At 34.3% G+C, this 18,178-nt stretch overlaps 1 protein-coding gene and 1 pseudogene across 6 annotated transcripts in view; both read left to right on the plus strand.

The window, feature by feature from the left end:
- Positions 1-18,178, plus strand: part of Pcdh9 (protocadherin 9) — an 832,893-nt gene that overhangs the window by 263,661 nt on the left and 551,054 nt on the right. The gene's annotated exons all lie outside the window — the stretch shown is intronic.
- Positions 1,430-17,947, plus strand: LOC150056860 (large ribosomal subunit protein mL65-like; annotated as a pseudogene). The gene is made up of 3 exons (XR_016537177.1): positions 1,430-1,438; positions 17,024-17,526; positions 17,592-17,947. The product of XR_016537177.1 is annotated as a large ribosomal subunit protein mL65-like (transcript).

The following is an 18,178-nucleotide window of genomic DNA, read 5'->3' on the forward strand; positions in this document are numbered from 1 at the left end:
ACAGTCTTTATTGTTAGAACAATCTTCTTAGATTCATCTCACATTATCTCTCCATTACTTGAGAAAGAGTAATAATTACTTTGATGTTCTCCCCAAAATTTTAAACTCAAACCGCAACTGAGCAGCTTGAAATATTCCTTCAGTTAGCTTTTCTACACTTTCAGAATGACAGAGGTAAAGCCAGCTCCTCACTAATTACTAAACTAAGCTAATTGTTAAGCTAGTTATTAAACTCTGTCAAAGTACTTTGTCATTTCCTTCTTCTGACTGACATTTTGAATTATCCAAAACAGAAATTGAAGTGTGTTATGAAAAAAAGTGTCTACTTTCCACAGTCCTTGCAGAATGAATGAAATCTTAAAAAAAATCCTTTTATTCAAAGGAATATTTTTTGAGGGGAAGGTTTAGATTTAAGCATATTTGGTGTGTGACATATCTTCAAGAGTGTGTTCATAGAACACAGTGAACCATTTGAAAGGAACATATCTGCTTTTATTTATGTATTATTATTACTTATCCATGTTCTGAGAAGTATAGTGTTCTAGTTGTTTGGAGCTGAGTGCAGGGTCTGGCTGGCCCATGAATCTGCATCACTGAGTAAGATAACCACGCAAAGAAATAAGCTGTCATGTATGAACACCATGTCTAACTTTGAGCTATATCGTCGGTATTGTGAATCACTTTCTGCTGAGACTTGATTACCATTGGGTAGGAATGTGTTATTGCTTTATCACTCTCTGCTGAGACCTATAGTGAGAGTAACACATGGACCTTCCCCCCCCCCACCGCCCACCTTTGTGCTGATAGGCTCCTGCATTCTATATTAACTGAATGTACTTCCTCAATAAACGAGCTCCTGCCTTGACAGGTCTGGGTGCAGGGCGGTCAGTTGGCAATCTCCTTTCCCAGCTCATCCTGGTGGGGGCGTGTTATCTCTCTAGCCCTCCTGTGGGTCTGGAGGGACCGAGGACTAAAAACCCCAACACTAGTGAATGATCTGATAAGCAGGTGATAGGGTTTTCCAACACTGGAAATCCCCACACAGCTGAATGTTCAACATTTAACTGATTAATATTGATGTAAAATCTCTACCAGAAAAATCTTTAATTGCTCTGAATTCTAATTTGCGCTTGATTTTAGTCTAATAAGTGACTTGAAATTGATCAAATTTTTGATAATCAATGAAGGCCTATTGAGTGTTAAGAATTTTGTTATTGTCTTGAATCAAAGAAGATTTTAGAAAGTCAGTAGGAAATGTTCTTGCTCCATGAAAAAAGTATTTTGTTTCTATACTTTGAGCCCAGTGCATGAGTACAGTCCAGGAGCAAAGACCTACGTATCTGTATTATGGATCTTTCACATAGAGAAGGTCTTTATATCACCCATACACCATTGAACCTTCTTGTTATTGTTGCTCCTTCTGACGGTAATGAATGTGGTGAGTAAGGCTGTTGTCCAAATATCTTATGACTATTTCACCATTGCTAGCATGATTGCTTGGTTTAATATCAGTTTTATAGATAAGATGAGAAAATCATTTTCAATTTGCAATTAAGGATGGCAGATATACATCTGCAAATGTGGCATATATGAGTGTAAACACCTATGCATGCACATAGCTGCCATTAATATTCTATTGCTTGCAGTAGCAGCAGTTTTAGACCATTAAGAACTGTAGGCAATTATGTGATATCAAGTTACCATAGCTTTTCATACTTGGTACTGATGAGTGTCCATTCCCATTGTTCTTAACAGTTTTCTGGGATTCATGGTTTCTTCACTTGGTAAACTACCCTGGTCAAATTAACTTCTTAGTATGTGAGACATTCTGGTTAAGTGTTCCTGAATTCTGAGATGATTTCTTTTCTTTTCTTTTTTGTGGGTCATAGGGCTTGAACTGGTCCTGGGCATTGTCCCTGAGCTCTTCAGCTCAATCCTACCATTCAACCCTTGAGCCAAGCCCCACTTCCCATTTTCTATAGGTTAATTGGAGATAGAGTCTCAGGTCCTTTTGTGCTCAGGTTGGCTTTGAATCTTATCCTCAGATCCCAGGCTTCTGAGTAGCTAGGATTACAGGCATGAGCCACAGGGCCCAGCTGAAATCTGAGTTTCTTTGGTAAACTTTGGTACTCCTACATTTCAGAGGAAACAAAAGTGAAAGGTGAAACAGAGATGACTGTTATATACTCCAGCATCTCTGTAGGAAATAGAATGGGATTTTTCTTGGCCTTGTATGTTCTGATTCCCTTATGCACTATTTAATGTAAGCTCACCAAGAAGAATTTGGAACCCAAGGAGAAAATATGTTTGCTAGATACACAAAAAGCAATTACTGGGAAGGTAACTATTTCAAACATTCAATCAGCAAGTACTTTTTGAGAATGTGCTAGTTTCCAGATGTACTGAGTACTAGAGCTGCAAGAGGAGAGAATCCCAATAAGTAGCTGACTTAAGAAAGTACATAGTAAATAAATAAAACATTTTAGTATAAAAACGTCACTGTCAGTATTTTGGAATAAAAATTAAGAATACACACACACACACACACACACACACACACACACACACATATATATAGTGTGAGAGAGTCTTAATTAAGTATGATTCATTCCTTACAAATAGTACCTTCTAATGACTAGGGCCTACAGAATGTGCTTATATGTCAATAATTTTTGCATAAATACTCTGATTTGAACAGTTTGTGTTCTCACAAAAGCAGTGACCTGTTGCACTTGCTTCCGACCTTCCCACTGAGTCATGTGTAGCCAAGACAGGAAGCAGGTTATAGTACCCAAATGATACCCTTTAAGCAGTGATATTTCCTTTACTACATCACAGTTTTTGTCTGCACAGTATTGTTTGTGCATTCTGAAAACTGTTCCACTCTGTCTTGAGTAAGAGTTTCTTTGAGAGCAGATGAATCAGAAAGAGAGAGAGAGAGAGAGAGAGAGAGAGAGAGAGAGAGAGAGAGAGAGAGAGAGAGAGAGAGAGAAGAGGATGGAGAAATAAGACACACTCATTTCTAGAACACTTATGATGTGCCGAACATGTTTCTGTATTTGACACAATCATTAAATTACACTATTTTTTTAAACATGTCTGCGAAGCTGTTGAGTAACACTGTTGTGGAGATGTCAGCTTGAATAATTAGGGCAGAGTTGCTGTGGATGCAGGAGGTTGGACATCACTCGATAAATGCAGAGAAGCAGGATTTGTATCAATTACTGCCCAAGGTGCCTTCTAGTATGCATTGTGCTTTTGCTGGAGAAGCGTTTATACCCTACAGTGCACTGTCAGCATCCTGCTAGTTCAGGTAGGAGAAACTTGTATGTGTGTATGCATAACCATAGGAAATGCTGCAATAAAATTCTGGAAAGCAATGTACAGACTTGACTTCCCAGGCTTTAGTAAAGCCAGCTTGCTTACATTAGCACAAAGGCTGCTCTTCCCCCACCTAAGTTAACATCATGTCTCCTAACAGATGAAAGAAATAATTACAACACATCCCATGTTTATTTTATAGGGTGGGATTAACATACAAATTCACCTACTCCTTTGAAATTTTCCTTAAAAGCAGCTAGATCTCTGCAGGCACAGAGACATAGGAACTGTATCTACATATAAAAAGGAATTAGGAAATTAAGGTTGTTACCCAGATCTTGTAACCTCCAACTTGCCCTCTGTTGAAACAAATGTTCTAGAAATTTCTGTGAGAAGAGCTACCTTCAGTGCTTCCACATCTGTTCATTAAAGATACTGACTCCATTAGGAAGGGATGGCAGAGGGAGAATGTTTGCTCATGCAGTCTTCTTTGCTCTTCCTTTTAGCTCATTCCAAAAGCATTCTAATGATTGCTTAAGTTACTTATATTTTGAAAACGGGCTCTTTGATGACAATTTTATCTGTGACCACCTCTATTTCTCATTAGAAGTTATGAATTCAATTAAGACAGTATTTACTTTCTGACATGAAAGAATACTCCCTGTGGCTCAATGCATTCTATCTGCCCCATCTTCCAGCAGATGCTTTCCATCCATCCAGGCTACTGTGGCAATCTTTGCTTCCCTCACATTTGTCTGTGTGTCTATCTGCACTTCATTTGTATTAGTGCATCAGAAACAAATTGTACTTCTCTCTGGTGTACTAAGCAGAGAGAAAAAAAGATGTAGAAAGAGAGAGATAGGAATAAATGAAGACTTAAAGATGAAATTTTCTAGTAGAGCAAGTATATTGCAATGTGGCCCAGGCCTGAAAATCAGGGCCAGGTAAATGTTCATTATACCAACTAATAGCTTTATAACATGTAAGGAAAAACACCTCACCTAGTAATCATTGGAAAGAACAAACACATGATACTATTCAATATTTTCCTTGCTTAGAAGCCAAGGGTTAAGTGTATCTGATAAGAAATTCACATCCAAGCAGCTGTCCTTCATAATGAGAGAAAAAAATAAATACACAAAGGGAAAAACCTGTCCTGTGCCATATGACAGATGGATGAATAGATAGCTTGGGGAAGCAGAACTGTTTGTGAAGTCAACTATTTTAAGCTCTTCACATGGCTTTAATGATTTAAAAAAAGTCCACATGATCATTTATCTGGAATGGTTATTTGCCTTGTTATTGTTCTGGCAGGACTGAGTTGATGTCTATTAGCAAAGAATTTCAGTTGTATAGATACTTATAGTTAATTGTTTTTTAATAATTTTTATATGTATATTTATATACATTTATTTATATAATATATATTTTATTATATATGGCAAAAAACTTTGTTTACACTTTCATGTGCTATATTAACCATTTACAAGATAGAAAATATGAACTGTTGAAGTTGTTGCTGTTCTAGTGACATTTTGCTTCTGTGGTATTTATTTTGCTTCTCTACTCATGTTTTTTCCAAATCTCCATGAAATTTTTTGTTCATACTAACAAATCTGCTAAGATGATAGTTGAAGATTAAGCTCTGCATCTCCCAGGAGTATTTACATTTAATGGGGGGGGGGTCTCTTGCTGATCGAAAAACAAAAACAAAAACAAAACACAACTTCAAATTGTAAGGGAATACATTCTAAAGGTAACAGGAGAGATATTTTTAGACAGGAGCATCTGGCTTGCCCCTCTAATCACATCCCATAAGCTGCATACCTCATTTTATTTGTAAGACCTTGGCTTTGCTGTTTACAGTGAGAAGGTTCTCTGTAATTGCACAGGCTTTTTCAAAGGTTTAAATCCTGTCTTAGAGACAGCTTGACACAGGTACTCCAATGTTTATTTTCTTGCCTAATTTTACATTTTTGATGACTGGAACAAATTCCAAAATGTATTTTAAGGATGATGTAAGTCCTTGAACAAAATAAAAATTCGTTGTTTTAGCATATTTGGAGGAGAATAATTCAGCTGTCACAGGATGAAAGACTTGCCGGAAAATGCCATCTTTTCTTTCCTGTGTTATGATGCATATCTAAAATGGAAATATTAGTTTGGATTAATGCTAGGGTCCTCTCCATATTCATAAAAGAATACATAATAAATCACACTGAAAAGCTTTTGTCATTTCACCTGCAGAACTCTCTTTTTAAAGCATATTTAGCCAAGCTAGTACGCCTACTTGTTTTATCAACTGAAAGAAGTGAAAAGATTAAGAGTAAGTTTTTTTAAGCTTTGATTTAGCATATATGCTCCATTAAATTGGGTGTTCTCACATAGTAATTTTCTATGTAAAAATAGATACCCTACTGGTAGATTCAAAACTAAAATGCTGAATAATTTTCCTAAAGGCCTAGTAATTAAATGAGATGATAATGCATTGAATATGGGAACAATTAGAGAAACCTTTCAAACATACTCTGTTAGTAGGCTGAAGAATCAACATAAAAATCTTGGGTTTTATTTGGTAAATTTATTAACATCTTATTGTTTCATTGCTGAGTAAAACTGCTTTTTGACAAAATGTTCACATTAATTACTCAATTTAATATTTGTGTAGAATTCCCTAAACTTTTCATTTTTTTTTGAGGAATCAATCTCAGGACTCCGTGTGTGCTAGCTAGGCGAGCACGCTACTGCTAGGCCACAGTTGCAGCCAATGATGCACTATTTTAATTTCCATTCCAATCCAATGACTGTTGTTCCTCCTAACACAGCTGAAGTAATAAACTACCATGATAACCTTTTCTTTAAACTCCTCAATGCCCTGTAACTTTTTGTTTTACTTTTCCCATGATACTTGCATCTTTTTCCTACTACAGTGATTTGTGAGCATTTCCTTACATGAAGAGGTACCTTCTGGAAGAACGATATAGTCATTCTCTCATTTTTATAATAAGGTTCATGTATTTTCATGAAAATTTATTTGGAAAGTTTGCTCTATGTGACTCTTTTTGTCTTTGTCATCTGTAAAATGGAAGATAATTTGTTGTCAGAATTGGACAGAAAACACAGTTGTGCACAGTGTGAACGTATGTAAGTGTTTAGAACAGAAAGCGTCAGCACCTCTTGCTATGAATGGTAAGACCTCTATAGATACAGGATGACCTTGATTGTGCCATTCTACAACATAGTGCTACCATGCCAACCAATTGCCTTGTGTACAAATGTTTCATGACTGATCCTATTTAAGATGGAACACACTCAAATAACATTCAATAAGTTAAATCTAGTCAATATTTTTTTAACTTCTTAGATCTTTAGGTAAACTAGGACATCAAAGTTGCATTTCTCATTGTTTGAAAATTGAGGAACAGTTCTATATTCAGGAAGAAAGAGTATTATAAGCCATAGTACATTTACGGACATGATATTTTGTGAATATGTGCATTGTACATTTGTATTTTACTCAAATGTTTTCTAATTCAATTATCTTAAATATTTAGACAGCCTTAATTGAATTCATGAGTTAAACTGCATTTGAGCATTATGCTGGGATTTTCATGGGCAAAAGGAGTCACAGGATGGTTGTGTATTTAGGAGGATATTTATATATTGATTGACATAATAACAGAGCTGGCAAATTTCAGATATCCAGGGAGAGTCAATATGCTGAAGCCCCAGGAGTTCCATGGAAAGTTGATATGTCAGTTTGAGTTGGAAGAAAGGGATAAATCTGATGCTTCAAGTTTACAGAACCTTAGACAAGATTAATTTCCCTTATTGAAAGTGCGTATCATCCTTTGGGTCATATTCAGAAATGGTTGAATTTAGAAAACTCAGGGAGAAGAGTGCTTTATTCAGTCTTCTAATTTAAGTGCTTCATCTCACTCAAAAGATTTTCATAGAAGCATTCAGAATAATATTTAAATTCATGGAAACACATGGCATATTGAATTGAAAATATAAAGTTAGCCATCACAAATGTTATATAAATGTTGTAATCATATTAAGACAAATACCAAATTTTACTTTCATAATTTTGCTTGGCATATTTTGACTTATGGTTATGAGGGATTTCTAAGTCTTTGTTTGTCTAACTAAAATTTTGAAAATGGACTCATATTGTACCAATTCACATAAAATGCAGAAGATATACTATCATGCATGTTTTAATAGTACATACATTGTAAATGTCAATTTTGTAATATAGAACTCTTAAAACTATATTTCATTTTTAATTTGAGACAATGTATATACTGGTGAAATTCAAGCCTATTAATTTTGTAACAAGAATATATTATCTGAGTGTATTTATTTAATGATTTAGTCATTTTGACTCCAAGAGCTACACGAATAAGGATAAGGATAAGGAAGTAAATGTAGGAACGCAACTCTTCACTAGACTATAAACAATGCCATGTCATTTTACTGTGAAATAGGAGTATACAATTATTTTAAACATTATAGGCTTTTACTGTTTGTTCTCTGTCTTACTACTTTGTACTTCTCTAAAGCTAACTTACATGCAATGTACTACTACAGATATACTATCTTGGATATTCTGATAAATGTATTTAAAAAAGAAAATACAGTTTGGATATAACTATAGAAAAGGTTTAGTACTCAGGAAGTATAATATACATAATTTTATTGCTACTTGTTCCATCATTTTTATCTTCTTTAATCAGATGTTAAACATGAGCTACAAATTACACAAAACCACTTAAACAACATCCTAATGATAGTAATTAATAAGTCCTTAGAATAACCAAATATTTGAGAAAACATTTTAACACTCTGTTTTCTCATCACCTCAAATTGCTCTCCACAAACAGAAAATAATTACTGGCTCCATGAGATAATTACAACATTAAGTCTAATATTTTAAAGCAGCATGATTTAGCACAAAGATGATTCTGAGTAGGAATATGATAGACAAAATATCACTTATGTCAGGAGGTATAGTTCAATAGTGTAAGAAGACTATTGTATATTTAGTTTAAAAATGAATATAGAAGTAAATTGTACTATGTAAAGTTATTTATTTGCTCTTTTTTCCCCTTATGGTGTATCTCATTTTATTACCATATCTGACCTTGTTACCTGATATATTGTATATAGGTTTATTTGGGCATTTGAAATAAGGAAAGGAAGGGCAACTATAAGATGATTGGGGGGGGCTGGGGAGAGGGAAAGTGGGACAAAAACATGAAAAAGTGCATCAATGTTTTAGAATTAATGTACCCACTACCTGATGAATGTAATTGTAACCTCTCCATATATTACCCACAATAAAAAAGGAAAAAAAAATAAGTAAATTGAAAGTTACATATCAGTAAAAAGAAATTGAAATTCTCAAAACAGCTTGGTACTGGCACAGGAACAGGCCTGAAGACCAGTGGAATAGAACTGAAGACCCAGATATTAAACCACAGACCTATGGCCACCTAATCTTTGACAAGGGAGGCAAAAAAATAGAATGGAAAAAAGACAGCCTCTTTAACAAGTGGTGCTGGAAGAACTGGTTAATCACCTGCAGAATACTAAAGTTGGATCCTTCTTTGTCACCCTGCACTAGAATTAACTCCAGATGAATCAAAGACCTGGAGGTAAAAGTAGACACACTGAAAACTTTACAAGAAGGAATAGGAGATACACTAGGCCTCCTTGGCACAGGTCGAAACTTTCTTAATAAGGACCAAGAATCACAACAAATCAGAGAAAGGCTGGCTAAGTGGGACTGCATTAAACTGCAGAGCTTTTGTATGGCAAAGGACATAGCTAGTAAATTAATTAGGAAGCCTACAGAGTGGGAGAAGATCTTCACCAACCAAACAATGGACAAAGGCCTCATATCTAAAATATATCAACAACTCAAAAAATTGAATCACTCCAAAACTAATCTCCAAAGTAACAACCATCCCATTAAAAGATGGGCCAAAGACTTAAAGAGAGTCTTCTCTGAAGAAGAAACAAAAATGGCCTATAGATACATGAAGAAAAGCTCAACATCTCTGGTCATAAAAGAAATGCAAATCAAAACAACTCTAAGATTCCACCTCACTCCAGTTAGAATGGCCAGGATCAAGAAAACTAATAACAACAGATGCTGGAGTGGATGTGGCCAGGAGGGATCCCTACTATTGGTAGGAGTGCAAACTCGTTCAACCACTCTGGAAAGCAGTATGGCAGTGCCTCAAAAGACTAAACTTAGAGCTCCCCTATGACCCAGCAATTCCACTACTTGGCATTTACCCAATCATCCAGAAACAAAGACATACTGAATCCACCAGCACAACAATGTTCATTGCAACACTATTTACCAAGGCAAAGATATGGAACCAACCCAGATGTCCCTCAGTTGATGAGTAGATCAACAAGACATGGTATTTATACACAATGGAATTCTATGCTGCTGTCAGAAAGAACGACCGCCCCATTTTTTAGGAAATGGAAAGACTTAGAAAAGATCATATTAAGTGAAGTAAGCCAGACTCAAAGGAACTTAGGCTCAATGGTTTCCCTCATTTGTCATAATCAGTAGAAACCTTGGGCTCTCCTAGCAGAGATTTGTAATAGAGCAAAAGCTTGATACAAAAGGCCATATAGTAGGACGCTAAATGAAAGGATCTCTAGGATATAGAAACATAAGCCATATAATGAATGATTGTTTTCCTTAAGGTACTTTGTTATCTCTCATCTCTTTTGCTGTCCTTTGGTTAACTCATATTGTTACAGGATGTCTCTTTGTTACCTGATATATCAGATATATTTGTATTTGGTTATTTGAAATTGGGTAGGGAAGGGGGGAAAACAAGATGAGGGGTAGGGGTGGGGGGGAGGGAAATGGGGACCAAGACATGTGAAAGGGTATCAATGTATGTGAATTAATGCACCTTCTATCTGGCAAATATCATGTAACCCTTATATTAATTACAATAAAAATATACGAAAAAATATATACCAAAAAGGTTAAGTTTTACACATTTGAAAAAGTCAAATGCCATTTGCATGTCCATTTTTCTTTACAAACATCCATAGTCATAATTTTTGCTCTGTAATTATCATGCTTTTTTATAAAAATTGATTTTGAAGGCTCAAGTTACAGCTTATTAGCTTAGTACATTATTAACACGAATGAGGCCTTTGGTTTGACTCTCAGAACTGAGAAGATAGGATTTTTTAAAAAGGCAAAATTCTTTTTTTTTTTTTCAGAGAAAGGCTGGATAAGTGGGACTGCATTAAACTGCAGAGCTTTTGTATGGCAAAGGATATAGCTAGTAAATTAATTAGGAAGCCTACAGAGTGGGAGAAGATCTTCACCAACCAAACAATGGACAAAGGCCTCATATCTAAAATATATCAACAGCTCAAAAAATTGAATCACTCCAAAACTAATCTCCAAAGTAACAACCATGCCATTAAAAAATGGGCCAAAGACTTAAAGAGAGTCTTCTCTGAAGAAGAAACAAAAATGGCCTATAGACACATGAAGAAAAGCTCAACATCTCTGGTCATAAAAGAAATGCAAATCAAGAACAAAATTCTTTTGAATATCCTATGTATGAAATGGAAATTCCTTTATAAATGTGAAATATATAAAGTATTTAATATCAATTTATTTATTGTAATATGATGTATAATTGCATTTTTCATTTCCTAATTTTAATTCATATAGTTAAAAATCAACATGATGTGTATTAGAAATCATTTTGCCTTCCTGTAGTGTTTTAAAGTATGAGTCTATTTTGTTCTTAATTTTAACCTGTGTTTCTGTTTTAATTTATTGGGAAATAAATACAATTATTTGCTTAAGGGATTGAATCCAGGACTTCATGCTTGTTACAAAGTAATTCTAACACTTGATCCATGTTTTCAGCCCTGGAGTTCATATTTTTAAGGTAACTGCCTTGTGAATGCTTTTATTGTTGGCCTCTAATTTATTTTATACTTCATTTGCTTCCCAAACAACTGAGACTATAGATATGCATCACCATGTATAATTATATACAAATATATTTGTCCTGACTTAATTTAGGAAGTTATTGCTAAAATAATATGAGATTTTTTACATATATTAAATAACTTTATGTCTAGAACACATTTATGCAGTTTAGTTGATAATGAAATCTTTATTTAGGTTCATATATAATAAATAATTCAGATGATTATTATGCTATCTTGCACTTATCAATGAACCTTACACTTTAAAGTTTTATGACTCAAAGTTAAAATAGGGAAATCTTTTTTTTCATATATTTTTATTGTAATTAATAGAAGGGTTACATGATATTTGCCAGATAGATGGTGAATTAATTCCCATACATTGATACCCTTTCACATGTCTTGGTCTCCATTTCCCTCCCCCCACCTCTACCCCTCATCTTGTTTTCCCCCGTTCCCTATCCAATTTCAAATAACCAAATACTAATATACCCAATATATCAGGTAACAAAGTGAGATACTGTAACAATATGAGATAACCAAGGGACAGCAAAAGAGATGAGAGATAACATAGTACCTTAAGAACAACAATCATTCATTATATGGCTTATGTTTCTATATCCTAGCGATCCTTTCATTTAGTGTCATACTATATGGCCTTTTGTATCAAGGTTTTGCTCTAAAATAGGGAAATCTTAAAATACATATATATGGGACCCAAATTCTAGGAAACTGAATTGTTTTATATTATCTCTTTCTCTGTGTATGTTTTGTATGTTTGTTCATGTCTACATATAGATAGACAAAACACATACATGTATATGATAATATATCTCTATGAAATATGAATCCTCCATTGATAGATAATACTAAATTAAATTCAGTAACATAAAACAAATTCAATTTCCCTTTTTCATTTGTCTTTTTTCAGCACCGAGGCTTGAATTCAAGTGTTGGACTTTGTCACTTAGTTTGGTCATTAAAGGCTGATGTTCTACCAAGTGCACCATTTCTTTCTTTTCAATGGTTAATTGTTGATGAAAATCATCTCATAGGTTTTCCTTCCAAGGCTGGTTTTGAATCCAGGTTCTCAGATCTTAGCTTAATTAATAGCTAGAATTGCAGTATGAATGAGTGTTCCTTACTCATTCATTACAGATTGGTGAGAATGGATCTTACTCATTTGATGGAAACCAGTGTTTCACTTTAACCAATTTTTTTCTGCCTTGCTTATATTTTTTGAAATCACTGAGTTCTAAATATTTCACGTAAGAAATCAAATATCATGTTTTGAGCTTGTTTAGTAAGGGGACAAATTAATGCAAGTTTTCTAAATAATATATACACAATCCAAAACACTTCAGAGGAATTAAAGATTTGATTGTTGACACATATTTTTTCTGCCTTGTTTGCCCAATATTGAAATTGATTGAAGATCTAAACAGAGGAAATACATGTTCTGTCTTGTCAGGAAAGTAACAACTGAAAGTATTTCTTACTTTAGGTAAAATACAATGCAATCTATGTAAATACAATCTATGAGCCCACTTAATCTCAATTTTCAAAGAAATGTACTTTACTCTTTTAACAATACCAAGTCTTGAAATGTTTTGCTTAGTGGGTCCCACATTCACCTCTATTACTTGGATTATGAAAGAACACCAACTGAAATCTGATAATATATACTGTTGATAATGTTAATCTTTCTTGTGATTTGTATGAAACTGCTGCTTTATTTTTCTGAGAAACGAACACCTTATTTCCTTACATCATTCTCTAATTCTCTTTTTTGTAGAATTGTTTTTATTTTTTTTTTATTGCCGGGGTAATGTATAGAGGGGTTACAGTTACATTTGCCAGGTAGCAGGTGCATTACTTCTTACACATTGATACCCCTTTTCATGTTCTTAATGAAAATACACTGATGTCAGACATAAATAGAATTTTCAACCATAGTTTATTAATGAATGTATAAACTAAAGCATTTATTCTTTGACAAGTTTTCATAAAGTAATAAATCACCAAATCTCAAAATATTAGACAGAGGCTATAGGAAAGCAAAACAGTGAATTAAAGACTCCTTTAAAAGTTAGAAAACTTTGTACTGAAGTAATTTTCTTGCACAGTTCAGACAACAAAGTTTTCTGTTGTTATTTGTTTTGTGGGTCAATAAGTTTGGACTCTGGGCATGAGCACTGTCCCTGAGCAATTCAGCTGAAGGCTAGCACTCTACTACTTGAGCCATAGCACAGTGAGATAGAGTCTCATGGACTTTCATGCCTGATCTGGCTTAGGAGTGACATCCTCAGATCTTAGCCTCCTGAGTAGCTAGGATTTTAGGTGTGAGTCACTGGCCCTGGGCTTCAGACAACAAAGCTTTTGGTAAATGAATTCATTTCATTATTTCTACTTTTATATATTGACATACCATCTATCCACAGTCTATGATGATAAACATATATTTCTAACAGCTCACTCTCAAAATTTGCACATTGTCAGATTTTAAGAAATGTTTCTGATCATAATTGTTACTCACATAACTCTACTCTGAATTTAAACTCCATGACCATAATTGTGCAAGTTTTTAAAACTTTTTCAGAGAAGTATCTTTTCTTTCTTTCTTTCTTTCTTTCTTTCTTTCTTTCTTTCTTTCTTTCTTTCTTTCTTTGGTTTTGTAGCTTTTGAATAATCATCTGATTTTATCGTTAGAGTAGAAATATATTGGAACTCATTTTGGTGATGAAGAACTATGAATGACTTCAAACATAATTTTCAAACATAAATTTCTTAGAAAAAAAATGAGTTGGAATGAGGCTTGAGCTGACTGTGATGCCATAAAGAGGAAGAAACTGAGACACAGAAATACTAAGTGGATTTCCTTTAATATTAAACACCTAACAAGAGGCCGAGCCAAGATTTTTACTCCCGGCTTCTGCATCCTGTGAATCGAAAGTGCGCTGGTACTCTCTCAAGAAAGGCAGGTCATGAATTATTCTGTGAGGTATCCAGAAAGACTGTCCAATTCCCTTCCTGCTATGATAGCAGGTACTCATATTTGTGCCTATTAGAAAATGGATCACTTCTGCAGCTTACTTCATTTCTTTTAATACCATAGTTTTATTCAGTTATTTCAAATTTTATTCAGTGTTTGTTCACATATATACACAGAAATTTATTAATTCATTCTTTGTCACTGAAAATACGAATTCTTCAGCAAGTCTACTGAATGTTATGGCACAACTGGTTTTATAGGGGAGGTTTTTATTAATGAACATATTTTTATTACTATGGAAAATCATAGTAAGGATAGAAATGCTTTATAGCATTAAAATTATAGTACAATGAATCATAGTACAGTTAATCATAGTACAGTTAATCAAAGTACACAAAAATCAGTGTCTAGTTGCAGTAGTTATTAATGATTTTTTCCAGGAAAGTGCTCTACTTTAGGGTTATACTTACAGAGTAGAAACAACTAGTAGCTGTTTGGACTTTAAAAATGGTGATTTAGTAATCCATTGACAAGCTCGCTACATTTTATTTTGATATTCTGTCTATTTTGTGGGAAGATACATTACACCTTTTTAAAATGTTATTGACTTTAGAAAAATTTAACTATGTTACATTTTTCGTATGAATCGTAATAACTTATATTCACTTGAGTACATATAATCTTGTGACTGACTTCATTATTTTATTTTATTGTTTCTGAAGAAGTCAATTATGGTGGCTTAGTTTTAATCACTCTCTTAATATTTTGTTTGACAAGTTGATGTCATATAACGAGTCTGCTCTTATATTGTTTGCTACAATATTTTGTTTATTTTTGAATATTAAACTAACAAAAATGAAATAAAAGTTATTAATGAAATTGAGTTCATAAACAAAAAGATATATTACTTTATTTATCAATAATCCAATGCAGTTTATACAAATCGCTAGCTTGAGCTCTGCCTTTGTCTTCTCTCTCTTTTTTCCCTCTCTCTGTCTCTCTCTCTCTGTCTCTCTCTGTCTCTGTCTCTGTCTCTCTCTCTGACTCTTTCTTTCTCCCTCTCTCTTTCTCTCACATTCTCTTTCTTTTAATAACTAGGATGTGTATGGTAGTTCAGGGAGCTTCAGCCACCAAAATGAAGGTGAACCACATTAGTTGATGTGGACAGAAAGATAGGTTTCCCTTTTGAAAATTTTAAAACCTTGAGCACATACAATGTGCAATGGTACTTAATGCATTGTTCAAGTACTTCCTGCACATCCAATTTTTATGAGAACCTTAAAAGGCTTCCAGGAGACAGTTTAATCACATTTCCTCTTACTACTTGTGTGTGTGCTTCTTATATGGAGGTCATTGTCATAAAAAGGAAAATTGTGTGGTTTTCAGCAGGCTTTTCATTTTCATTTATGGGAGGAGGGGCAGAAGTTATAAATGACTGGAAATATAACTAAGCCAATAGTGCTATGCCTTTTTGCTATTGCTTGATCTCTCCCCAAATACGTTCTATTATGAATATGTGCAAAACTTACCTGTTTTTATGTCTCCAGATCTGACTCAAACTAATGAAAAATCACAACCACTAATGGATCATTAGCAAGGTGACAATTGTTCCTAATTCATATATTTGCACAAAATAATATGTATTATATGGATATATAACATATATAGCCAGATCAAGTAATACATTAAAAATTGCTACTGTAAGGATTTTATTCATACTTTCAGTCACTTTTATACCAGGTACTTTTATTTATAAAGGTTATGAAGAGATCAATCCAAAATATCAAGAACTAGCATGCATTTCCTAGTCTAGTTGCCAACTTACAAATAATATTCAGTTGATGCTGCAATGTCCTTGTATCTATGTAGACATAGGAAAGTTCCTATATAAAAATTATACTTCCAGAGATTATTTTGTAACAGCTACATTAGGGAAAACAAATTGTGGTAATTTCTGGGAAATTATCTGAAATAATGTTCAGGGTCAAAAAGATTGTATAGATCTATTGATCTACCAATGGATAGAAAAAGAGATAGACATATAGAAATAATTTAGAAATAGAAACAAATGTAGATAGTATAGAAATAATAATGATGCAGATTAGATAGATAGATAGATTTTACATACACATATACATAAAGTAGATACATAGACACATAGCTGGGCAGATCAATGGTTTGAAGGAACACTCAAAGTCCATTTAAATCTTAGTTATGTCAGAAAAATATAAGATTACAAAGGAATAGAAGTCACATTATATAATTGGTGAGGCAAGTATGTTTATTATTAACTGTATTACAGATTATCAGAAAACACAGATAAAACATATTTTAATCCAATATTTGTCAATTAATTACTAGTGTAGAAATACATATGTCATGTTGCCAACAGACTAGATTACATATCCCATAGTACTCTGGAACTGCCTCTTTCATTTTTCCATTTATTTTAATACCAGGAATTGAAAGAAGTATTTTTTGTCTAGTTGGGGCATGTACTCAGGGATGAGCACTGTCATTAGCCTTTCTCAAATCTAGAGCTCTACCAATTTAGCCACAGCACTACTTTCAGGTGTTTCTGTGCATGTGGTACCGAGGAATTGAATGCAGGTCTTCGTGCATGCTAGGCAAGCACTCTTCCACTAGGCCAAACTCCCAGCGTGACTGCCTGCTGCAGGAGCATTTCTACCTGCAGCGCCCGCGGCCCACGCCTAGCCCTTCCTCCACCAGCTGGTCACCGCCCTCACGCCCTGCTCAGCCCGCTCAACCTGGCCCTGGCCACTACAGCCCTCGATCATAAACGCGAAGTTCACTTTTACTGGGTGCGTGGTGAAGAAATTATCCCTTGCTGGTCATCGAAAAGGTCGGGTTGATGCTTTACGATACCAAATAAATGATACACCACACAACCAGATTCAGATATCCGTGCAGTTCCCAGAGTTTGTGCCATTGGATTATTCTATTCCTGTAGAAATCCCTGTAATGAACTGTAAACCAGACGAGCTTCCATTGTTTAAACGGCAGTATGAAAACAACATATTTATTGGCTCAAAATTAGCTGATCCATGTTGTTATGGCCACACTCAATTTCATCTGTTACCTGAAAAATTAAAACGAGAAAGGCTTTTGAAATTTTGCCGACCAAATAGAAACTATATTCAGAGCTAAAGGTATTGCAAGTCTTTTTGCTTGGACTGGAGCTCAAGCTATGTATCAAGGTAAAACTAATTCTGTGGCGTTTCCTTCTTTGACAATATCAATGATATTTCACGAAAGTATTCAGGATTCTGGAGCCAAGCAGACCTTACTAGGCCCTTTGTGTCCCTGGGTTTGATTACAGATGGAAAATATTTTTCCTTTTTCTGCTACCAGTTAAATACGTTGGCACTGACTGTACAGGCTGATCAAGATAACCCTCCTAAGAATATCTGTTGGGGGACACAAAGTATGCCTCTCTATGAAACAATTGAGAATAATGAAGTGAAAGGTTTTAATGATGACGTTTTACTGCAGATCGTTCAGTTTTTACTGAATAAACCAAAAGAAGTCAGATCACAGCCTTTGATGAATGAAGAAAAAACACTTGATGTGGGACTCTGAGAGTATTTAAATTTCACTGAAGAAATAATAAAAAGAACTCTGCCGCTTGTAACTGTCAAGTATTAAACACTGATATTTTTGAAAAAAAAAAAACAGAAGAACATCTATAAACCAAGAAAGAAATGAACCAACTTCTGTTTTTATCTTTTTAGTAACTATTTTTTCATCTGGATAATGTACAGAGGGGTTATAGTTACATTTGTCAGGTAGTGGGTATATTACTCCTTGAACATTAATAGACTTCCCATGTTTCTCTCTCCATGTCCAGTG

Source organism: Megascapheus bottae, chromosome 11 (assembly GCF_031878675.1).
Source record: "Megascapheus bottae isolate mThoBot1 chromosome 11, mThoBot2.hap1, whole genome shotgun sequence".
Lineage (NCBI taxonomy): Eukaryota > Metazoa > Chordata > Mammalia > Rodentia > Geomyidae > Megascapheus > Megascapheus bottae.